Source organism: Cyprinus carpio, chromosome B1 (genome assembly GCF_018340385.1).
Source record: "Cyprinus carpio isolate SPL01 chromosome B1, ASM1834038v1, whole genome shotgun sequence".
In the NCBI taxonomy this organism is placed as follows: Eukaryota; Metazoa; Chordata; class Actinopteri; order Cypriniformes; family Cyprinidae; genus Cyprinus; species Cyprinus carpio.
The window spans coordinates 16,899,230-16,924,887 of NC_056597.1; the positions used below are offsets into that span (position 1 = coordinate 16,899,230).

Consider the following 25,658-nt stretch of genomic DNA (forward strand, 5'->3'; position numbering starts at 1 on the left):
ACTTTAAGACCTAAAAGTTCTGTTAACATTAGTAAATGCTCTATGAACTAACATGCCCATGAACATTTTTATTACATGAATATAGATTAATAAATTGCTCGTTGTTAGTTCATATTAGCTAATGACCTTATTGTAAATAATCATATTTTTCTGTATTATTATTTATTTATTATCTTATTAAATCTAGTGGCAGGGCCATCGTATCATATCTATCCATCATCGTTTGACTACTGTCGTATCTCAGCGAAAAACAAACTGGAGATACATGAAGATTTTGTGGGAATCATCAGTTATTTCATTAACAAACTCACAGGCGATAATGTCACGCAAAACGTGACATTTTCATTACGAGCATCGCTCTTAAGCCAGTCTCAGTGAGGCGTTCAGCACATGAACACACTGGTAAGTAAACACTCAGTTTCCTCCAATCGCAGTCCTGATAAACACATGGCGCTTAGCGGTCTCCCATAAGAGTCAAGAATTCTAATTAATAGAGCTTACACATACTCTCTTAATGCCTGTACCCAAACACACACTCACAGTTCTGGTGATGTGCTAGCCCCCAAGTGTGAACAGCCCTTAATAAAAATGTTAATTGAATCTTAGGAAGTCTCTAGGCCCAGGTTTAGACTGATTCTTCGCAGCTTTCCCTCTCTCTCTCTCTCTCTCTCTCTCTCTCTCTCTCTCTCTCTCACCACACACACACACACACACACACACACACACACACACACATTTCACAGCATTTACACAGGCACTCAGCTGTTTCTGTGAAGGCACAGTCATTAATTCTTATCTGTTCAGACGAACCAACTGTAACATCACAAATCTCAGAGAGAGCAGGGATGGGTGGGTGAAGACCTGTCATCATATGGCAGAAGGACCATTTTTCACAACCAACTGTGTTTTTTATTATTTATATTGAAGAAAGTTTTAAAATTAGCTCATATAAGGACAATGAATTAATAAATTAGGATTGTTTGATTTTTTTTTTGGTCATCTTTCTCTGTCTCCTATCTCTGTATATTCAAAATTCAAGATTTCAAGATTTCAAGATTTAGCAATTTTCTGTAAATGTGCAAGACTACCAATTCACAAACCCCTGTAGTCAGAGGAATGACAGTGCAGTAAACAGTAAAATTATTTGTGCTATTATAGCAAATACCAGTTTAAAATAAAAAACTACAAAATAAACCAATTAAAAAGAAACCTAAAACAACCAAAATAAAAATACAATAAAACACTCTTACATTCAAACAAAAAAACACTGCTCTTACGTCAAAAAATAAGATGGATTGGGCCATCAACTACCAATTTTTTTGCTTTTGATTAGATGCACTGGGGAACAGGTGTTGTCATTTATGTTGCTGATCGCCTGCTTATGTCACCAAGGTGTTGCCCAGGCAACACACTGACACACCTAGATGGTTTACAATCACATGCAGACTCGATACCACTTGCAGAACACAAAAGATTAGAGATATTCCAATTTAGACAGTAATTATTTGTGAAAGTATGCAAGAAGAGTTCTAAATCAAAACTTTAATAGTTAGTAGCTCTGAATAATTATTCCATTCATAAGTGACTAAAGGCCACATTTAATTTGATACGATTGCTGAGTTCACCAGCCTGTATCCTTCCCTGTCTCTTCTTAGCCAAATCAGCCTTAACAAATCCATTTCTTATGCAAATAATTTGTGCTCTGTAATTACCTCCTAAGCGAGATCACACAAAAAGCAAAGGATGACACTTTCTTCAGTTTACTTTGGGTACAATAATTAATGATAGCACTATGTTCTTTCTTGGAGCAGATATGAATGGTAACAGTGACAGCAATGTGCCATTGTGGAAAAAATATAAACACCTCACTTTAGCTTATGAATTACAACAGCGACTTAGAGGGGTAGTACATCCAAAAAGGCCAATAAGTCATTATTTGCTCCCTCTCATTACTTAAATCCATATAACTTGCATAAAAAAGTGAAGTCTTTTGAAGAATATTCTGCCAATTCTTTTGTAGCCTGATGAAAGTGAATGAGAAATGAAGCTAAAGAACTTTTCAATAAATCAGTGGAATCAATTCACAAAACTGGTCTGAACGATTCATTAACTAATCACACTAGTTCTGATTCTCGAGCTCACGATTCACTGATTTGGTCCAGCTGCAGGGTTTTTTTTTTTTTTTTTTTCTTTCACACAAACTTATTGAATGGCTATACATATATATAATTAATATACCTTATATACAGTAACTCATAGACCATTTTATGATCATGTTAGCTCCTTTTTGAAGCTTGGAAATTCCTTATTCATTGTAATTTCTTGACAGCTGGTACATTATTATTGTTCCGGTTGTACTTTATTTTACAGTACATGTACATGTACTTAACAGTGTACCTGCCTAAGAAAGTACTGTTAATATAAGGTAACTACAGTACATGGGGCAGGGTTAGATTTAGGGGTAGGTTCAGGGTTAGTAGCAGTAATTACCTATAGATATTGTAATTACTATAATAACTACATAGTATGTACATTATGAAGAGGACGGTAAAATAAAGTGCTACAAAAATTTCTTCTCATCTTCCACAGAAGAAAGTCATACAAGTTTGGGTGACACAACAGTGAGTAAATGATAAGAGCATTTTATATTTTTGGTAAATTAATCCTTTAAAATTATTATTTATGTTACTGTAGAATTATTTTGCAAAAAAAAAACTTTTACTGAACATTTTATCTCATTACGACTAACAACTACCCAACTAGCAAAAATAACATGCAAATTATTATTATTGTTATACTTTGTTCTCAAATTGTTAATGTTAACAACATCAGCATTGCGTGACTATGTGTATGTAGTGTGTATTAGTGTTATTTTGTTGCCTACTAGCTGGGACTCTTCTTTATGTTTACAGACATGACGTAGTGAAGCGGCGGCATGCTCGAATTTCCCACGAAAATCTACCAGTACCACTTAAATTAGAAAACATAATTACAAGCTTACCATTGTGAATTGGGCTAAAGTAAGGAGATAGTTTTGAACACTGGCTGGTTATGTACTCGCTCAAAAATTTATTTTGGATAATTTTTAACCAAAAAAAAAAGTTACGGACTGCAACTAAAAATAAAAAAAATTCCAAAAAAATTCCAAAATCATAATCTCCCAACATTATGAGAACGTAATTAACTATCAATAAAATTCTAAAACAGTAACGTTATAAAAACGTTTTGTCCTAACATTTACATAACTTCTAAAGAACGTTAGTGAAAGTTATGGGAATGTTCCCTGTTAGCTCGGAACCTTAATCTACATTTCTAATTACTGTACATTTGTCTTTGACATTGACATTAACTTTCACATCTTGTTAAAAATAAAATTATACTGCCGTGCAGTGAGCTTATTTATATTGTTGACTATGTTGGCATACTTGTTAGCTAAAAGTGCGCTTTTCCATATTCATGCCTTCACTTGACAATGACACTGCTTTGAAACTGATTTTTCTTTGTAGCATCATCCATATGAATCTGTATGCATGATGCCGTACTCATATGTATGTGTGTGCGATATGTTTAATAACGCTTGCCTGGTAATTAATTTCTTCAACAGCAGCTCTGTGTGAAAGGAGACGAGTAAAAACTGCTCCCCTTTATATCTACATCCAGGAAACCTCTCTTTAGTGTGACACCTGCAGTCTTTCATTTACCAGCCCTCACCTTGGTATGGGATGGAGGATATCCTCTCTCACACACACACATGCACACACATGCCGTTCAGGTTGACATGAGATAAATATGAAAGAATCTGGGCCTGCTGGCTTGCAGCAGCTTCCAAGCAGCACGCTACTGATTTGGCAGTCTTTCACCACAGAGATTTTCCCTCATGGGGTGTGTGTGGAACCTCTGACATTGATAAGTCCTACGGACAAACTTCACAGTAGAATAAAATGAGGCATCCAGTTTGGGTCTCCAAAAAATAATCCTAGATATCTGTGTGTGTACGTGCATGCGGACCCCAAACGGTAGAGTACTTGAGCAATTGACTAGATGCTTCGAGGGCAGATCAATCCCGGTCGGAGCTGGATAAACCCAGGATGAATTCTCCATCCTGTTTATCATGTTTTTTTCTGCTCCTATCCATCACTTTCCTTTCAAATCGAACGTATTAATCTGCTGTTTTTCCATCACAAATGGGAAAAAGCACCAAAACAAACACAGTAACGGGGTGCCATATTTTGACCATTAAATTTCATTTGGGCGTCAATAGAATATAAACAGGTGGAGGAAAATCTTTCAGACTGTCAGCGCCAGTGTTTAAATCATCATTCCGGAGAGAACAGACAAAAGAAACCAGACACAAAGTGACATTCCTCTTTGTAACTGAGAGAGAGAGAGAGAATGAGAGAAACAGAGACTGGAAGAGGGAGAGGGAGAGGGAGAGGGAGAGAGATGGAGAAACAACACAGTGTGCGGTTGAAATGCAGATATGCGGAGGAGTTTGCTCATCTCTTCTTTGAAAGTTGTGAAGTCAGAGTTTCTGTGAAGTTCTGAGGTTTCATCATACTGTGCAGACATCTCAACCTTGTGTAGGAGAAGAGGAGATATCAGATGATCTGACTTTTCTGGAAGTCCCTTTTCATCAACCTCAGATAGGGCTGATATCAAACAACCAGCAGACAGTATGGAATAGAGGGATTTCACATTCAAAAAATGTTAAATTTCATCTCACTAGGTCACGATTCAGAAGGTTAAACTTCTTAAGGCTTTCGGAATATCACTTAGATGTTTAGGATATCTTTCTTGACTTTAAAGGTGAATGTTTTCAATGTTAAAATACTTCTATCTCAGCTTAATATGTAGAGACATCTGTAAGAAAGACGTTTGTAGGTCTCCCCCAGAAAAGAGTAAATACTGCAGTGCTATATCTTTGTTTATTAAATGAACAGTTTATCCTACTAGCTCCACGCAGCAACACTGGCTCAGCCAATAGCATAAGCTTGCGGTGGGATTTTTTATTTTTTTGGCAGATGTAGGAAGTGTTAGGTCATTTGTGGTGGCTGCTTAGCCAAATTTTACTAGTATACCATTAATCTTCTCTATAGGGGAATATAATTTAAATGATAAACCTTTAAAGACAGCTCTACTGTGAGCCAAGAGGTTGTTAATCAATGGAATATGCTTTTGTTAAAGCCTTTTTTTTTTTTTTTTGCTTATTTTAAGTATTTGTGTTCAACAGCAAAATTCCTGGTGAACTACATTACCCATGATTCTTCAAAAAATTTCCACTAATCAGACAATTAAGTCAAGGAAATCTACAGTAAAGTCCAAATTAATTGTTTCTACATATAACCAACATCTTTAAATTCAAGAGTTATATACTTCTCCACAGATTTTAATTTTAGCAGTTAATTACACAGTTTGTACGTCTGATTTTATTTTATTTTAATTTTTTGGGGATGCAGATTTATGGCTTATAACATAGAAAAGACACCTTTTTTTGTCAAACCACTTATCCACTGAAGTGGAGAATAATAATTTATATATTATAAATCTACTAATACTAATTGTAACAATATAAAACTCCATAATCATGGGAAGAAGGAGGTGGGAACCGGCGAACATTCAAATTAAACTTTAATAATCAAATAAACATAAAACAGCGCGACAGCCCCTCACGGACGACTGCCGCGCACAAACAAAAACCAAACACAAAATAAAACCCAGGCCTGGTCCTCTCTCGTCCTTCACTGTCGTCATTCCTCTTTTGTATCCTTCCGATCTACTCCGTGGGACTAGAGACCGGTGAGTGGAGCAGGTGTCGCTCATTTCCCAATCACTCCACCGGCCTCGCTCCGTTCCCACGGCTCTCGGCCCCGCCCCACTTGTCACACTAATTATTAATATTATTATAGTCAAAACTGTTTTTGCTGCTTAAAATTCAATTTATTTTGCAGTCTAAAGATCATTTAATCATTACTGCATCAATAAGCAGAAAATGAAACAACAAAATTTAATAATTAATTGTCCCTTTAAATTAATTAATCAATTTATTTATGCATTTATTTATTTTTATTTTTATCTATTTGCTTGCTTGCTTACTTGCTTGTAATATTTTGGTGTTGCTACTGCCACAGAAATTACACACTTAACCTTTAAAAAACAGTATCAGGATGATGTCCAGTATATGTGAACAAACTCTTATGAGGTTAATAACTTGCTTTTCACACGTTCATGGGTAATTGCAAGGAACACTGTTTTGTTTACTGTTTACTGTTCACTGTTCTGTTTGTTTTCCTGCAGCATCACATTTGGACAAATGAGTGTATTCACTGTGCAGACTTTTATGCTCCAAAGGTCTCGCTTAAACACGATGACAGTCATTATGGCTTGAAGGGCTGGACATAAATGATCGTTTAAAGCATGTGTTGAGAAATGTGTAATTATAAGCACATTTACAATGTTGATCGTCTTCATTTGGTATGTTAAGACACAAATCAACGGCACATGGTGTTTAATTCAGAGCTGTTAATGGAGTGTTAAGTTTACAATTGACCGCTCTTTAAGCATGAGTGGATCTTAATGGTTATTTAAGGGCAAAAACAGACCTTGACAAGCAATTTGTGATAAAGTGAAAATGAAGTTTAATGGCACAGGTGATCATTGTCTTTTTCGGGTAAAATTTTCAACAAATCATTTCCATTGAGATGCTGACATAATTACTAAAGCATAAAGCAGACTTTCTTATTATATAAAGTATATATATATATATATATATATATATATATATATATATATATATATATATATATATATATATATATATATATATATATATATATATATATATATAATTAAATTGTTTCCCTGACCTAATTAAAACTCAACAGATGGATATTATTAAAGTTTTGTTTCTCTATTTTCCTTCAGAGTAGCCATGCACTTCAGAAAGGTGCTATACAGTAACACTGTATTTTAGCAAGAGAACTGTTTATAAAGTTAGGCAAAAAAGGGCCCTGTGTTATTTTCAGCATCAACAATGTCAGTCAGAGACGGCAGAAACTGTTCTGCTTTTTCTTTTTATTTTTGTATTTGTTTTATTCTTTGTTTCAACAGCCAATTCTTTATTTCAGAAGACAATCAGAACGGATTTGCATAGTGATGTTTCCAGATGGACAAGCAGTTAATGAAACAAGCTGCGTGCTTGTGACATGATGTACTGTAGGCCACTTGTTTTAGTGATTTAATCTCGTAAATATGCAAATAAAAACATTAATCCAGGATAAAGTGTGATATCTAAAAAAAACAAAACATGAAACTTCCAGAAATAACTACATAATAATTGCATACATTCAGTTTAATTGAAAAGTATTAAGGCTATTTATTTTCAAAGATTAATTTGGTGCCTGAAGTACTCTTTGGCAAATTTTAGTTTATTCTTTGCTAGAACCGTGAATAGGTGTACAAATGGCTGTTTAACTGGCATGTAAAACTTCATTTGTTGTTACATCATATTTAGGGGCGGGTACTACACCACCGGCTTGAGTGCAGCAGCTGAACTCTACTTCTACCTGAAACAAAATTTTTTGTAAACTCTGATTTAATTAATTTTACATTTTAAATATGCTGAAAAGATTATTTTAGTTTTGAAATAGCTATAATGCATTCAGTTTTATTTGGGTTATGTAGATAATACATAAATTACATATAACTATGTTGTAAGGTTTTTAAATCAGTATTTGATTGATTAATTAATTAATCTAAAGCAGCCTGCATATAGATGTAGGCTACTTACTGTACATACATATAATGTATGCAAAAATGAAATCCACTGTGATAAGAAATATATATTTTTAGTCAGTATGTCAAAATAAACAATGTGGCATGTATGACTCATCTTTACAGTTTTCAACAAACCACAATAACTGGTTTAAAATAAATAAATGAATAACCCCTGATAGTCTTATTTATTTATTTGTTTATGTATTTAGAATATATATGCAAGCAAGGGGAGTGTTTTGGTTATTTTTAGCACTGAATTAATTAATGAAATGAAAAATCTGAAGACATATTCAGAACGATAAGGTTTCTGCCCTGTTTGCATTGTAACCAGTATGTATAATGTGACCGGTGCGTCGCAGGAAAGGAACAGATTTCTTGTTGGTTATAGCACTTGTCTCATAGGATAGTTTACTAGTTGTGCATTCCAGAGTCTTAGCAGATGGAGTAGGCCATCCGGGTATTGTTCTCCTACTGTTTCATGAATACTGCATATTTGGAAATCCTATTCATTGAATGTATTTCCTTTTGCATGTAGTAGGGAAGTACACATTTTGTGGAAAGAGTTTAAACAACCAAATGTGTGTTCGACCACCATTTTTCAAGGTCACTGTTACAGCATAATATATGTGCTTTTTAACTTTTGTGTCAACTTTTAAATGGATACTGTCTTTGAGTTACGTACCTGCCAAAGAGACTCCTCTCATTTCAAACAGATATGTTTGATGACAGTAAAGGTGATTTTTTTTTTTTTTACAAGCTCTGAGCTAATTCATTTTTTTTTTTTTTACCCATATTTAGTCTCTCAACTATACACATTTATTCACTATATAATTTTACACATCTCAATTTTAAATGTCTATCAGCTTGACTTTTTATAATTGAGGTCTTTTGTGCTGACTAAATACTAAATAGGTCCTCTGATATGGTCATAACAGACATCATTAAAGCCTGGGTTTCGGTAAAGATACTGTAACTCATAAACCGTGCCTTGGGGTCTTTAATTTCAGAGTCTGCTAACGGATTATTTTACAGGTGCACAGGCTTCCCAACTAATGGCCAATTAACCGCCTCAACTGTGCGGGAGGAGAAGGTGTCACTATTTGATTGTTTGATAATTTGTCACCAATCTTAACTATCTCAACATGCACTTGACTGATTTTGTGAGAGGTTTACCAAAAAATTAACATCTGGTGAAAATTGACATCAGTTTGTTTCTTCATTGGAATAAAGAAATGAAACATTACATCACTTGCTTACCAATGGATCCACTGCAGTGAATGGGTGCCGTCAGAATGAGAGTTTGAAACAGCTGATAAAACCGTCACTGTAATCCATAATTAATCCACATGACTCTGGTCCATCAGTTAATGTCTTGTGAAGCAAAAACCATTAAGATGTTTTAAACTTTAACTTCAAACCATTGTTTCCAGCTAGAAGTCCTCTATCCATAATATTTCTTTATCCAGTAAAAAAGTCATCTTGTCTGAATCAGGAGAGAAATGTGCACAGATCAAGCACCGTCTACAAGCAAAAACAGTCCAAAACAAATAGGTTGGTGGATTTTGATGTGACAGGACAACAGAAAATTTACTTTTTCATTATAGGAAGCATTATTATGGATTATAGACTCTTATCTTGGCCAGAAGTGACCGTTTTAAGTTAAAACATATTAATAAAGGATTTTGTTCTTAGAAACATGCAGCTTTTCACTTCACAAAACACCAATTGAAGAGGCTGGAGGATAGAGGATCCATTAGATTTCATTTTTGGCTGAACTATTCCTTTAATATATAAATTAGCTTCCTTTAGTTATATATTAACACTTTCAATAGCATTCAGTGGTCTGGAGTTATTCATGAGTTCAGTCAACTTCCAGCGATGACTTGACAAAAATTTTGCTCATGCATTTAATGAGGACATTACCGCTGGGTTTCGGGAGTGACGTACTGTTGGAGACATGTTGCTTTGCTCCGCTGGTCCATTCCAGACTGACGTGATCTTTAAAGCTAAGGCCGACTGAACTCTCAATTTCCTTTTGCTGTTACTGTTCTTGTGATGAGGAAATTAAATTGAACACATATTATTTCAAGTAAAATGAGGTACGGTTGCGACATTCACTCGGGTTTCTCTCTCGCTCATCCGCCTGCCCTTTTCCTCCATACATTGTGTTAATTAATTTAGGGGTGGTATCCTGAGCAATAACTCCCTTGTTTAATGAGATGAGCTGCATGTGAGGTTTTATTGTTCAATGGGGAGCAGTGAGCCATATTTCCAATTTGTCCTCTCATTACGATGGCAAATGTGCATGGCTTCAGTCACAGGGTGACAGTAGCAGGCACTGAGCTTGAATAACACTTCGGCATTAGAGGTTAATATCTCTTTACTTGTGACAGTGGCTGGTTATAGTCACATGAAGCTATGAGAGTGCTGGTGGAGATGCCGTCTACATGTGTCAGATTCACTCTGTGTCACGGGATGTTGAAGAGATACAGTACGTTCCTATTCAATTCCAGTGACTGATACATGACAGTTCTCCATCTCTCCACTGTAACTAGTAGGGTTGTGCGCCATTCAGAATTGAAATGCGAATACCTTCTGCGTTGCAGTTCAATTCCTGAAATGATGTACAGTAATAGAAAGGAAGCAGAATTTGAATTAAGGATGTGGCTGCTTCAGTGTGGTTCTCAGTTCATTCAGTTTTTTTTTTCTTTTTCAGTCATATATACACACATATAATATATTTTTATATTAATTTGTTATATATATATCAAAGTCAAAACTCAAAGTTTGGGATAAGTAGGACAGTCAGACAGAAAATATAATATGATATGATATATATAATATATGATATATTTTTAATGTATAAATATACATTATTGATGTATAATATATTATTAATGTAAATAATTAATATATTATATACATTGATTTTAAAATGTATTCCTGTGATGACAAAGCTGAATTCAGAAATCATTCTAATATGCTGAATATCTTTGTGGTAAATGTGAAATGCTTAATGTGTGGTAATCCAAGTCAATTTAGTAATTATTTACATAATTATGTTTAGTTGCAAAACTTGATTTGAACTAATAAAATCTCTCTGTTCATTTTCTTTCCTGTCATTCCAATTAAATATTCTGTAGCCAATTCAACACATGAATTAAAAAAGCCAGTTGGGTAATTCAGTGCCAAATAGTGATAAAAAAACAAAATACTAAATGTCATGGATGAATAGTAATCCACTATTTTGAAGAGGTGGTCAAAATTACATTTTTTCTTCGAAATTTGGAGCCAAATTAGAAGGGTAAAAATATATATTTTTTAACAGACTCACCAATCTTTGTGTAAAAATATTGACCCCACCCAACCAAAAGTATATATGGCATTTAATACTTTGGAATTTTTCTTCATTTATGTATTTCTTTAACCAGAAATTTTTATCAAAATTTTTAGACAACCTGTGGTTGAGTTAGTTACTAGTGCAATCCAGGTAACTGGCCACACACACCCACATACCATGACAAATGGGCATGCAATAGTTCACAGCATGTGTCCTTGTTGGGTGTCTTCTTTGAACACTGTCTGTCTTTGGTTTTCCTAAGTCCTCTTTGCCCTCTGAGCCTCATTTTTGTCTGATGTACCAGAGACGCCGTTGCAGTGAGTGTGTGAATAAGTTTTCTCTTTCTCCACATGTTTCAGGGTGACACAACACTGCTGTACCTTCTCTGTGAATGTGTGTGTTTGTTTCCTGACTTGGAAGCAAAGAGTTTGTTACACATTGCCCTAGGAGATGCCTGGGGAAAGGTACGCATGAATGTGTGTGTTTTTGCATGTGTGTTTGTGTGAGACGCGTCAGCAGGGTTCTTTAGCAATCAGACTTTGTGCTGGTCCCCTGTCAGTCGCTGTGCTTCATGCGAAGAATGCCCATGCATACTGATTCACGCGTTCTCTCTCTCTCTCTCTCTCTCTCTCTCTCTCTCTCTCTCTCTCTCTCTCTCTCTCTCTCTCTCTCTCTATCTCTCTCTCCCTCTCCCTCTCCCTCTCTCTCTCTCTCTCTCTCTCTCTCTATCCATCACTGTCTCTCTCCATCCCCCAACTTAATTTTATCTGTCTATCACGCTCTCATTAAGCCTCTCTTTCCTTTCAATTATTATTCTCTCATTCTGTCCTTCTCGCTCTATTTATATTTTGTCTTTTTCTAACAATTACCACTATCGCTGAGCTCTGTATTCTTGCCTTGCCACTGTAAACCTGTTTCTTTCCATTCTCTTTCTTTGGTTTCATCATTTTATCCTCTCTCTTTCTGCATCTCTATAAAGACACTTCAGTACCTAAATTACTTGAATCGCCTTGCGGCTCTTGTTTCAAAGTTTCGAGTGGTCGCTGTATTTCATTCACGCTCTGAAAAGCAGATGATGGTTTCTGAAACATGTGCGACAAAATGACATATAAATGAAAGCATATGAAATGGAATTGAGTCCTATCAGAGTGGGAGGGTGAAAGCGAGGGGCGATCTTGTTAAATTCATTCCTGATAGATTCTTATAATGTGCACAGTTGATTAGCTGTTACTTGTACTGCATACTTATGGCCAGTAAGTATGCTGCTATGCTGCCACATATGGGCAATCTTGGCATTTGGAAATATGTAGATTAGTGTTTATGCTGCTCAAGGTGAGATCCCCTAACTGCTTCTGTCCCTCAGATATTTATTATATGCACCAAATGTGATAGCTTTGAAACTGACATCATTTTTCAAAGAGGCCAACAGGAAATAAATAGCACTGGTTTATGTGACTATTTACTTTAGCCAAGTAAAAAGATTCACATGATCTCAAGACAGTTTGCGCTTTATTTATAGTTATTTGTAAAATAAATCAGCAACTCATTTTAAACCATTCAAACTTTAAACTACATTTTGGTCCTAAATGTAACCTGTGTAATTAAATTTTGAAAAACAATTTAAGAGTGCTCTGACATTTCCTGCCAGTCACTGAGTTTTCATTTGTTATTATTGTGAGTAACCTTAATGCCATAACATGCTATATCGCCATCTGCATGTGGGATGTTTTCTCCCACACAGACACATGGGTCAGATTATTCTACTGTGTAATGAGTGCTTAATGACTCTGAAAATTATTTATTTTGTTGATTATAATTTTACTTCAAGTTTTTGTGTGTTTTTACTCTCCAGGGGCCCATGTTCCATAGAATTGGCCCTGCTTCTGAAGTGTCTGAAAATCATTCGTTTTAATGAAGATTTGAGGCTTCCGTCAGCAAGAACAGAGCTCAACATTATCCAAATGAGCAGTGACATGATGTGTCAACTACCATTGAGAGTACAGGTATGCCTCCTGATAGCGTGGCAGACTAGAAACCAAGTGTACTTGGTGACCGTAAGCATTTAAAATTCCCGACAGTGTGTTTAAAATAAAATAATGGAATCATTTTATTCATTCAAAAATAACATAAGTCATTTTTCAAAAGTAAGTAGACATATTTACAACTTTATTAAATTAATGCTTAACATTAGATTAATCCATTATTTCAAAATAATAAATAAATAGATATTTAATTACTGCTTTTCTTTGTTGCCAAGTCCTGCTTAATTGTTTATTATTATTATTATTATTATTATTATTATTATTTTTGAATTCATAAATTGATAAGTTGATATAACTGCATTTAATTAAGTGCAGCCTTGACTCCAGCTGAATCCAGAAAAATATGAAATGTTGCTGAGTTAACGACTCAATACTCTAAACATAACAAATAAACAGCATACACAAAAATCTGGTAAAATAGTCATTTTTAATATGTGTTAATATGTATTATATATTATATATGATATACTCATCTGCCAATTTGATGACTTTTTACACTGATCGTGTCACATTGCATTGTGGGATTGTCTTTTCCACAAACGATACATACATTGCTTTAGCATTTGGATAAAATAAGGCATCTTTGAAGGTGGCATAATAACTTTTAGGAAGCGTGCTTATGATGCATTAAAATGCAATCTCGGTAGATCACTCACTAGGCTGGAACAGAGATTTTTTTTTTTTTTTTTTTTTTTGACTCTACAGCTTAATGTGTAGTTTATAGAGTACCTAGAGTCACTGCTGGGTTTTCTGGGCCGCTTTAAACCTAGAAATCAGTGGAGCCCTTGCGATGCCTCTGAACATGACAGTATGATATAGACATTTTTTGTGAATCTGAAGTCTCAATAAAGAAAAAGACCCTTCCATTTGAAGAAAGGCAAAGGGTCAGCAGCTTTACCTGTAGTGCACAGCCTGGCAAACCAAACGTTTTGGAGGAGTTTAACCTGCCTTGAAGCTTTGTATTGCATAACCTTCACTTTACTTGTCTGATAGAGGGCTTTGGACATATTCAGCTGTCAGAAATCACACGCAACTGGAAAGTGTCAGCTGGAGAGGAGGGAAGAGAGAGAGGGCCCACCTGACAGAGCTGAAGCTATTTGAAGTTTTGCCTGTGTTACTGGCAGACAGATCAAAGTATTGAAAGACAGGAGGACGCCTGTAGGAGAAAAATGGAGAGAGAGACACACAAAATGACAGAGCAAAGAGAAGGTTTAAGTCATTCACTTGTGTGAGTTTGTTTCTTTATTTTCTGCAGTATGAATAAATATTTTGGAGTGAGACGTGACCGTGGTGGCACACTGTTGGGTGCAAATAAATATTTGGTAGTATCAAACTTATTTGCACTTTCTTTCTCGTTCTCTCTTTTTCTTTCTCACTCCTCTCACGTCCTTCTGACTCTTGTTTTATTAGCAGATAGTCAATGATCTGTTATGTTGCATTTCCCCCCTTATTTATTTATTTAGTTTTGACATTTGTAGTGGTGACACATTAATTAGTGTGCTGACAGCATGCTGTGCAGTGCACAATGAAGAAGCTGTGCTTTAAATGTATCCTTTTAAACAGCCTTTGTTAGAGCCATACACATGCAGACAGATGAATTTGGCCATTGTGTTGAGACTTGAGACTTGTTTTGGTATTGATACTTATTTCCAGATTCGATTGGTTTCACAAGCTCTTGATTCAATTTCAGTTTTGAAGGGTTTCTTTTTATTTTGAGTATATTATGGGTACTTGAGTAATTATGTATAGTTTTCATAAATGAAAGAAATATATAGCTATTACTGCAAATAATACAGCAAACCTTCTAATTTGTTATATTGAGAAAATATTAATTAAAAAAAATAACAACATGGTTAAAATGTGCAGATGATATTTATTTTGTAAATTAATTATTCATAAAAAAAAGGAATAGTTTACACAATAATGAAAATTTGGTAAAACTTTACCTTCAGGAATCCCAGATGTAGATGAGTTTGGTTCTTTATTATAACAGATGTGGCAAAATTTAGCATTATATCACTTGCTCACCAATGGATGCAGTGAGTGGGTGCCGTCAGAATGAGAGTTCAAACAGCTGATAAAAACATAGTCCACAAGTAATCCACATTACTTGAATCCATCAATTAACATCTTATGAAGTGAAAATTTGAGTGTTTGTAATAAACAAATATATGTATAAATATATATTATTTTAAAATATATTTAATTTTTTTATATATAAATTCTTTAAAATGGGTGTTTTTTTTTGTGATTCAATTAAAAATAACTAGCTCAAGGTACTCAGTCAAGGTACTCAGATGATACTCTAATGTGCTTCATAGAATATTAGAATATTAAAACTACTGGTATTCATAAGGTTAAGAGTTGATTTCTGTGAATCCAGTCATAAAAAATTAATTTACAGTATAATACAGAATATCATGCAATTTTGCAAATTTTGAATGAATACTTTTAAATGTAGGGTTTTATGAATCCAATTGATCAGAACAATAAGAACAAAACATTAAAAAAGAATCCAGAAAAAGTTTAATGGAAAATGACAGGGAAAAATAAAGCCAAATTTATAAAAAAAGTTAAACTTTTAATAAATTGATGTTAAATAACATTTAATTTAACAATTAAAACAGAAAAAGTAAAGAAAAGAATGCAAATGCAATTTGGGGATTTTTTTAAATGGATTTCATAGAACCCTAGGCCTCTGAGGTTGCCTTACCAGAAAAAGGACAACAATGCTTGGATGATATAGGAAAATCCTCTTATAAGCTAGCCCATTTTCACTTGATTGAATTTGATCAGTCGTGGAAAGTGGATGTTGAAGCTTGTTAATTTAAAATGGTGTAATGGCATTGAAGTTAATGTACCATACTGTAGCCTAGTATTTGCATTAAGTGACCACCGTGGTTGTTGGCAAAAGCCCTGGGCAGTGTGCCTTTAGTATAACATTTTTTTGTTCACTGTACGAGCATGCTACATCTCAAACTTGCCTACATTGCAAATATCACACACTCATACACAAACACGCATAGCCATTGGAGACACAAGAGGGCTGACGTTTACATTCTTGTCTCTTTATTCATTATTTAAACACCACTGCCTGTAACCTTTGACCTTGACGATATTATGCTGTGTCTTGCTGTCTTCTTCGATTGGCCTTGTTGCCAACACACAGCTGTACTTGCTTGGACTGTTCCAAGTGCTCCTTCAGCTGTGTTTAGAGTTCATGCTGATGTTGTTCAGATCATAGCTGTGCTCTGATTGACTGTAATTGGTTTCTTCCCTAAGAAATTGTTTGTCTGTGCAATTATGAATGAAGATGCCCCGCAGATTGGGCTGTGTGACTTTGCACTCAACTATGATGTTTTTTCTGAATTATATAGTGCAGTCTCTATTAGCTCTCTCATCTGGTCTGTAATGAATTTGCTAATACATATTCCTGGCTTATTATAGAAAATGTACAAGTGTTTGTTATTCCAAAGATAAAAAAAAAAAATGTTTGTTTCTTCAGCTGACGTAACCTATTTAACACAGTACTTTATTGCCAGTTAATGTTCGTTTAAAAAAAGGATACAAATTATAGCACAATTAGAAGTAGGCGGTATATATTATATACCAATATATTTCAGTTTTTTTTTTTTTTTTTTAAGTAGTGATTCAGGAACAGTACTGTCTTTCCAAAAAAGGCATTGTAAGCCTAGTTGATCATATCTCCATTGTTTTCAACGGGTCTGCTTAAGCTTACAATGCTTTTGGGAAACATAGCCCAGGTATGTGAAAATACAGTTTCAGGAAAAGCTATGTGAAAATTTGATCTTGAATTCATTATTATTATTATTATTATTATTATTATTATTATTTGAAGAAATTAATGCTTTGATTTAGCAAGACTGTAATAAAATAAAAAATAAAAAAAACAGTAAAAAGACTTTTAGAATGTTACATAAGATTTTTTTCTCCAACTAGTACTGTTCTTTTAAAATTTCTATTCATTAATGAGAAATATCCCGAAAAAAGTAAAACATGGTTTGTAGATTCCATACAGAAATACATACGTAAATAAATAAAGCAGCACAACCATTTTGAGCTCTGATAATAACAAATGTTTCTTGAGCACCAAATAAAAATGTTAGAATGATCACAGATACAAATGATATTTTAAATATATTAAAATAGAGAACTGTTATTCAAAAATAATAATATTGCACAATGTATTTTTTTACTGTAATTTTTCAAATAAATGTTTTAAAAACAACAGCCAAAAAAAAAAGGTCAGACTCAAACTTAAATGATATTGTAAAACAAATGCAGTTCTTTAAAAAAAAAAAAAAAAACATTTCTAATATTTTTACAGTAAATTTAAGCCTTTCTAGGTACTGTTCTTTTTTATTTATTTATTTATTTATTTATTTATTTTTTACTTCCAAGTGTCTTCTTTTAAAAGAGACCACAGCTCTGCCTGCAGTTCAGTGGGTTTGAAATGACAACTATTGTAGTTTGGGTATTTAATGTCTTGGAATGTTAAAAATAGCAATATTATTTGGTTATTCCACAAACATTTGATTATGTTTTCATGTCTTTATTGTAAACAGGATGAACTCCAGCCTTCACCTTCCCCAAAAAGTGTGTTTTTCTTTTTGAAAAGTGAGTTTTGGCAGATGTTCAGCAGTAGATTTTTCACAATCAACTGAAAACATGCATTCAGGTCTGGCTTCATGCCATTGTGAAACACTCACTTTTTATAATCTAATCAATTCCTGATGGATAAAATAAAGTCTTATTCTGCTTGTTTTTTGTTGTTGTCATTTTTTTTTTTCTATTGAAATATTATGTTTCACTCGGAAATACATCACATTACAGAAATGTTCACTTTAAGGTATAACATCTCTTATTCTGTGCCATTCTGTTACAATTTCTACATACCTCTTATTGCTCTGTAATCATGCTGTGTTTCTCTGGTTTATGGCAGTGTCTTATTGCAACAGCGACTCTGTGTCCCCTGCATCTACACAGTGTAGTTAGTCTGTAGTTCTGTGCGCTGTCTTTATGTGTCTCGTGCAGTAATAAATAAGAGTGTCCTCACTGATGGGGTTGTATTAATCATTGGCTTTGCTGGCAGCCTGCAGATAAGCAGATTGATCCAAGGCCACCCTGGGACTGCAGCTTGGCACCGTTCCATTCATCTCTCTCACACACACATACACACACACAAACATACACACATCTGGAGGAAGACCAACCCTTATTCCCTAGTCTACTATCAAGTCAGTAGCAATATGATGACCCACCAAAACAAAAAAAATGGCCATCTCAGTTCCCCAAATATAGGGGAGTCCAAGGCAAGTTGTCACATTTTTTATTCCAGTGAATATTTCTTTGCGTAAGCTTATTTTTGAAAGTCATTTTCTGAATCTCCATAGAGACAACACTAGAGCTGTTCAACATTCTCATCTGAAAAAAAAAAAAAAAAAAAAAAAAGACACACATCATTGAAAACTTATTGATCCTATAGCAGGGCATATTGTCACAATGAAACCTTTGCATTAAATAGATTATTTGATATTTATAGACTTTTCTGCAAAAGCGAAACAGTCACAAAATATAGAACCATATATGAAAAAAAAAAAATAAAATTACAAATTAAAAGGTAACATGCAAAAATATCAAATTGTTGTTTGGTATTCTAATTGTCACATATTTGACAACTTGCCACGATTTGTAATTTTCAGAAAAATTCTCTTGTCCTACTATAAATCTTTTAAAAGATTTTATTATATATTTTTGAAAGAAGCTTCTTATGCTTACCCAGGCTGCATTTATTTGATAAAATAAATAAATCAATTAAAAAAAAACAGTAATATTGTGAAATATTATTACAATTTAAAAAAACTGTTTTAATATATTTTATAATGTAATTTATTTCTGTGATGGCAAAGCTGAGTTTTTAGCAGCCATTAATCCAGTTTTCATTGTCCTCAGTGATGCTTCAGAAACCACGGACAGCACAGTCACCACTGAAAAAAACTTTAGCCGTTTCAGCTCCACGGACAGTGCAACTACCACTGATTTCAGTGACCTGAAGAAATGTATGCTTTCAGAACCATGGACTGCACATACTACAGTACTAGTGCTAAAGTTATAAAGTGTGCATTTTAGTGTTATACACAGTGCTTTTCTGAACACAAAACCTGTTCACTTGTGCGTTTGTGTGAATGCAGAAGAAGTAATCATATGCTCCAGAAAATAGAGTATAAAAAAAAACCCTGAAATGAGCTCTAGGAGGTACCATACAAACCTACAATCTCTCTCACTTCAATTTTAAAGTCAGTAATACTATTTGAGTTTCTTACAAAGAAACTCACTTGTTAGTCACAACCCCCCTTTTCCAAAATGGAGTATTTTGTATCTGTAGGCCTACAGAGCTGCTGATAGAGACTGAAGCCTGCTGTGTGAGGTATTTGCAATTTTGGGGCTGCTCATTGTCACTCCATCTGTAGTGCAGTGGGGGTTAACTGCGGTCCACTGAATAGCCAATTTGTATGTTTCAAGTTGCAATTCTTATGTTCAAAAAAAAGAAAAAAGACAGAAAGAAAAAAACACAGAAAATGACAGTAACCTATGGTTTTCTGCTTTTTCTCTCTTGTGTTCTCTGTTTTCTTAGGGGGTAAGATTGTTATCCTGCTGGGTGAAGATCTCAGCCAGGACTGGCATCGCTTCCCATCTTTTCTGAGCCATTGAAGGTTTGTCACTTTTGCTACGTCTAACTTCCTCACTTTGCTTTTCCGCTTTAGTTTATGTCCAATACCACCCACATGTGTTACCATGCCACTGTTGTATGCTGATAATTTTACTTTTTTTTTATTACACACACATTCATAAACGTGTGTGTGTGTGTGTGTGTGTGTAAAAACACAAATACACTCAGTGTTGTGCAAATGCAAATAATGTAAATAATATGTGTACATACATATACATATAAATATATCTGGTACATTTACACTGGTTTTCTAAACAACAAATTTGGAACAACATAAAACCATGAAAGTGAGTAAATGGAATAGTTCACACAAAAAATGAGACTTTGCTCTCCCTCAGACCTTCCAAGATGCAGAGGAGTTTGTTTCTTCATCAGAACAGATTTGGAGAAGTTTAGCATTACATCACTTGATCACTGTTGGATCCACTGTAGTAAATGGGTGCTGTCAGAATAAGAGTTCAAACAGCTGCTAAAAGCATCACAAAGATCCACAAGTAATCTACGTCCCCAGTTCCTCAATTAATTTCTTGTGAAGTGAAAAGCTATGTTTTTAAGTTCAAACCCTAGCTTATGGCTAAATTTGAGCTGTCTGTACAATAATGCTTTCTTCCAGTGAAAATGTTATATTTTCTGAATCAGAAGAGAAATATGCTCATATTAAGCACTGTTTACAAGCGAAAACACTCCAAAGCTCTAAACAAACATGTTGGTGGATTTTAATGTGAGGGGATAGCAGTGGGTAGACCTTTTCGCTGGAGGAAGCATTATTATGGATTATGGACAGTTATTTTGGCCAGAAATTAATTTAAAAATGTCAAAAAAAAAAAAAAAAAAATACAATCAAGCAGCTTTTCATTTCACAAGATGTTAATTGATGGACTGGAGTCATGTAGATTACTTATGGATTATTGTGGTGTTTTTATTAGCTGTCTGAACTCTAATTCTAACGGCACCCATTCACTCCAGAGGATCCACATTTGAACAAGTGATGTAATGCTAAATTTCACCAAATCTTAAGAAAAAACTAACCTTGGTCAAAGAGGACAGATGCAAACAATATTTCAATAACATGACGGTGTAAACAAACTTATAAAGAAACAAGACAGATTCCAATAACTCTGTTGTTATAAGTGAAAATAATACATATGCTGTAAGAGGCAGGGCAACAAGATCAGGAAACCAACATGGTGCACAGAAATGAAAATGAATGAATGAATGAATGTTATTTTGTGTGAGTGCATCAAAAGCCTTTCAAGCAGAGAACTATTTAGATTGTTACATATTTTGATTGATGCAGCAGTGCAGAGTTTAATATATTGACTATTTTTCAAATGGCAACATCCGTAAAGTAACAGCTCCCATGGCAACCAGGCTTCTTGTGTCCATTCATTTTAGATTTCAAGGCTGTATTAACAAGTTTTGTCCTTTCTTTTTTCTGTATGTTTACTTATTAAATATTTCAATGATTAGAAAATATTTGTTAATGGGAACAAACTTTAACTTAAAGGTTTGTATCATCCTTTTTTTTAATTTATCAGCGCTGATTGCTTTTTTTAAATCTTTGAACTTTGAGCTTGCTGTGCTCAAAAGTGACCTCTCTCATCCTTTAGGAATAGCCCCTTTTTAAAATGGCATTGTGTCACACATAGCCTCATGCAGCAACAGCAAGAGCACAGAGATCTGAAAATTACATTTTACTTTCATGGATATTTTATAAAATATCTATATCTATATCTATGTCTATATCTATCTATCTATCTATATATATATGGCATGGAGAAATCAAGAGTTTGGAAACTACCGGCGACATCAGCAACCAACAACGACCTGATCGGCTGAAAAAAACAACAGTAGTTGATGACAGGCAAATCATAAAAGCTGTGAAAATTAAACCTAAAATACATGTCTGTAAAATCACCAACAACCTCCAGAAAGCTGGGGTGATACTCTGTCAATCTACAGTCTGCAGGAGACTTTGACACAGAATTAAAGAAGCTACACAGCAAGATGCAAACCTCTGATCAGCCCCAAACATAGAAAGGCAAGATTCTTCACAAATGTGAGCCAGTAGAGTTTTGGAACTGAGTTGATGGACCAATGAGACAAAGATTAACCTTTATCTAAGTGATTGGAAAGCAAAAATGTGGAGAAAAAAGGAAACTGCAAATGATCCTAAGCATACAACCTCATCTGTAAAGCTTGGTGGAGGTGGTGTCATGGCATGTGCATGCATGGATGTCTCTAGAACAGGACCTCTTAATTTTAATGATGACTTAAAGTTTGATGGCAGCCGCAGAATTATTTTGGAAGGGTACAAAATAATCTTGGCTACCAATATTCAAGAAAATGCCACCAAACTCATTAGAAACCATTTCATATTAGATCAGGACAATGAAACACCCTGCCAGTTCAGTCAAGGGCTTTATCAGGGCAAAGAAATGTAAAGTCTTAGATTGACCAAATCAATCTCCAGATTTAAATCTGATTGAACATTAATTTCATCAGCTGAAGAGGAGACTAAAGACAGAAACTCCCCAAAACAAGCAACAGTTGGAATTGACTGCATTAAAGGCTGGGGAAAAGCATTTCAAAGCATAAGACCAAGAGTCTGGTGATGTCTATGGGTTGCAGACTCACTGCTCTGAATGCATGCAAATCTGCAACTAAATATTAGCTTTACATTCATGCCTTAAATTCAACTTTTCCAATACTTATGCTCACATCAAATAGTGGGATGAACTCTAAAAGTGCTGTCCTTTTTATTTGGTAAAACATGTAGGTGTCGAAATACCTAATAATAAAATGTGACATTCTGTAGTTTTGTTGCATATTCATCTTTTAATCATATTTGCAAATGTCTTGACTCCACAGCAGAGAAAGCAATTTTTTCTTTACTGTTCCAATACTTATGGAGGGCACTGTATATATATATATATATATATATATATTTACATATATATATATATATATATATATATATATATATATATATATATATATATATATATATATATATTTTATTTTTTTCTGATATAAAACTTTTAAAATTGAATATTTGCTTAACTTCATTGTTGCTTTTTAATTAAAGCATACTGTTCAAAATTTCAGTAATGTTTTAAATACTTTTATCCAAAAAGGATCCATTAAACTGATTAAAAATGACCGTTAAAACGTTAAAATTGTTACAGATAAAATCATATTTTCAATAAATGCTGTTCTTTTTAACTTTATTTTAAAATTGGTCATGGTTTCCAAATTTTTTTTACATTTTTAAATCTCAGGCGTCATCTGTGATGACTGTGCTCTGCATGGTGCTGAAATCATCAGCTTTCTTCAGGTAACTGCACTGTCCAAGGTACTGAAATCCTCTGGCAAGTGCACTGTCCATGGTACTGAAATCCTGATTTGCTTCAGCGGTCATTGCACTGTCCATGGTGCTGAAATCCTCACTGTCTTGATATACAGCTTGGCTAAAGCCAAGCGCCCACTGCAAGATTGTTGCCCAGCACACAAACTTATTTTAGATTCTTTCAGATTGTGTAAGCATTTATCTTTGTCCTGGCTTATGACTGTATATTTACCCAAGGCTCTTTCTAATTGTTCCATTTTCTGTATTTTAGATGTCTGAAGAAATAAAAGGTGGTCTCATCAGACCTGTGGAGTTTGGCCTTTAATATTCTTTGAAGGTCCTTGTTATTTGTTCTAAGCATAACTTGACAGTCGTGACAGCGTTTGGGTGAAAATGTTATTTCTAAAGCCTCGTTCACAACAAGAACGATAACTATAAAGATAACTATAAAGATAATGATATTAGCGTCCACACCAGTGGACGATATCGTCTGTTTATTCTTAGCGCATGCTTGTCTGCCACTTTAAATTCTCGAGCTTGTGGTAGCAGGATGGTTTCTGATTGAGTGTCAAAATTTGTATTGTTCATCAGCTGGAAAAAAATGTTCTGGAAGTGATTCCAATGATATCGTTTCTATGTGCCTTTATCATAAAAGCTGTAGTGTGGAGTCTGCTATTCTTTAATATTGAGTACGATTCTTAGAACTATATCTTTATAGTTATCGTCCTTGGTGTAAATGGGCCTTAAGATTGTTTATTTTAATTTACACCCGTTTTACTTGTTTCTGATAAGCTAAGGCATTGCTAAAGAGAAGAATTGCCATGTTGTATCTTAGGCTTTCTGTCATCTTCCTCTGTTACTTTGAACCTATCAAAATGCTAGAGAGCAAGTTGCATGGAAAGAATTCCAGTCTCTCTCTATCTCTCTTTCTCTCTTTTCCACCATTTTCTCTGTTCTTTCTTCTGTTCTTTTATTCTCTCCTTCTCTCCCCTGCACCCCTTCTGCAGTCTGTACTAAAACCCCTGAATACCTTTGCTTCCAGACCCCTCCCTATCTGTCCCAGCCATTTTCTGTTACCGGCACACAAAAGCTCTCCGTTGCCGCGGTAATGGAGTTGTGAGATGTGGGATGAAGCCGTTCCGGGAAAGCGTGTGCGATAACTAAAATGAAAAAGTGGAAAATGGCGTCTGATTTAGCGTCTCCCTCCTTTTCTCTCCCGCCCTGCAGTTCAACATCCTGCCCCCTCTATATTCTCGCCGTCGTGTTTTCCTTTAGGGGATAATTCGATTTTGGAGATGATCTACGGTGCCTCAGAACTGATAATATCAAACACCCCCTCGTGTTTTTCACATTACTGTGTGAATGCTATTGCCTTTCCTCTCCGCTTCCGTCTGTACCTTCTCGCTTCTTTTTGCTGCATACTTTTTCTTTTCTCATGCTTTCTGCTTTCTTCTTTTGTTGCCAAGTAGAGGCAGCCGAGGCATCTCTGCATAGGGGACCTACTCACTTTTTGTCTAGTTGTACTTTGCTCTCACTCTCTCTCTTATAAATAATATGCGGTATGAGGTACATGGATATAGACAGAGTTACAGGGTTTCATCATTGAGTCATTGCTATCATCATTTTGAGGACTGAGAGCATGAGTCTGGATGCACTCCTTACAAGTGATGCTTAAATGATGATTTTCCTGTTTTTGAAACACAACACCAAACAATATATGGAGAGTGCGGCCCAGCTGTCTTATGACATTTTTGCCAGGCAATTTATTTTCACTCTGTGAATAAGGAAAACTGTGGCAATTTAAAGCCATTCAACTGCAAAATGGAAAAGAAAGCATTTCCTTGAACTAAACAGCATATTTTCCACATAACATTGGGGGACTTCACCCCCTCTTTAGGTCATGGCAGCTGGTGTGGAGATCTCTGGTCAAATACAATCAGCTCTCTCAGTTAAATGAAAGACAGGTCCCAGTGGGACACACACTTTCCATTAGAGCCCATTCATAAAATGCTGAGGCCTTAAAGGAATAGTTCACCAAAAAATGAAAATTTGCCATCCAAGATTTAGACAAATTTGTTTTTTCATCGAGAACAGATTTGGAAAAATTAAGCAATACATCACTTGCTCACCAATGGATCCTCTGCAGTGAATGGGTGCCATCAAAATAAGAGTTCAAACAGATGATAAACACATCACAATAATCCCCAAGTAATGTAAACAACTCCACTCCATCAGTTAAAGCTTTGTGAAGTGAAAAGCTGTGTGTTTGTAAGAATTAGTTCCATCATTCAGGCGTTTTAAATGTAAACCATGGCATCTGGCCAAAAATGAGTGCACAATCCATAGTAATGCTTCATCAAGTGAAAAAGTCCATCCCCTGTTGTACTCTCACAACAAAATTCA

At 34.8% G+C, this 25,658-nt stretch overlaps 1 long non-coding RNA gene across 2 annotated transcripts in view; it reads left to right on the forward strand.

Annotated features, from left to right (window-relative positions):
• LOC122135880 overlaps positions 1-25,402 on the forward strand; it is a 114,519-nt gene extending 89,117 nt beyond the window's left edge. Inside the window, exons 4-5 of one of the 2 annotated variants that reach the window (XR_006153741.1) lie at positions 19,811-19,889; positions 23,527-25,402. This is a non-coding gene — a long non-coding RNA (uncharacterized LOC122135880). Of the gene's footprint in view, positions 1-19,810; positions 20,752-23,526 lie in introns of those variants that run through there. The other variant, XR_006153740.1, reaches the window with a different exon arrangement.
• The last annotated feature ends 256 nt before the right edge of the window (positions 25,403-25,658 follow it).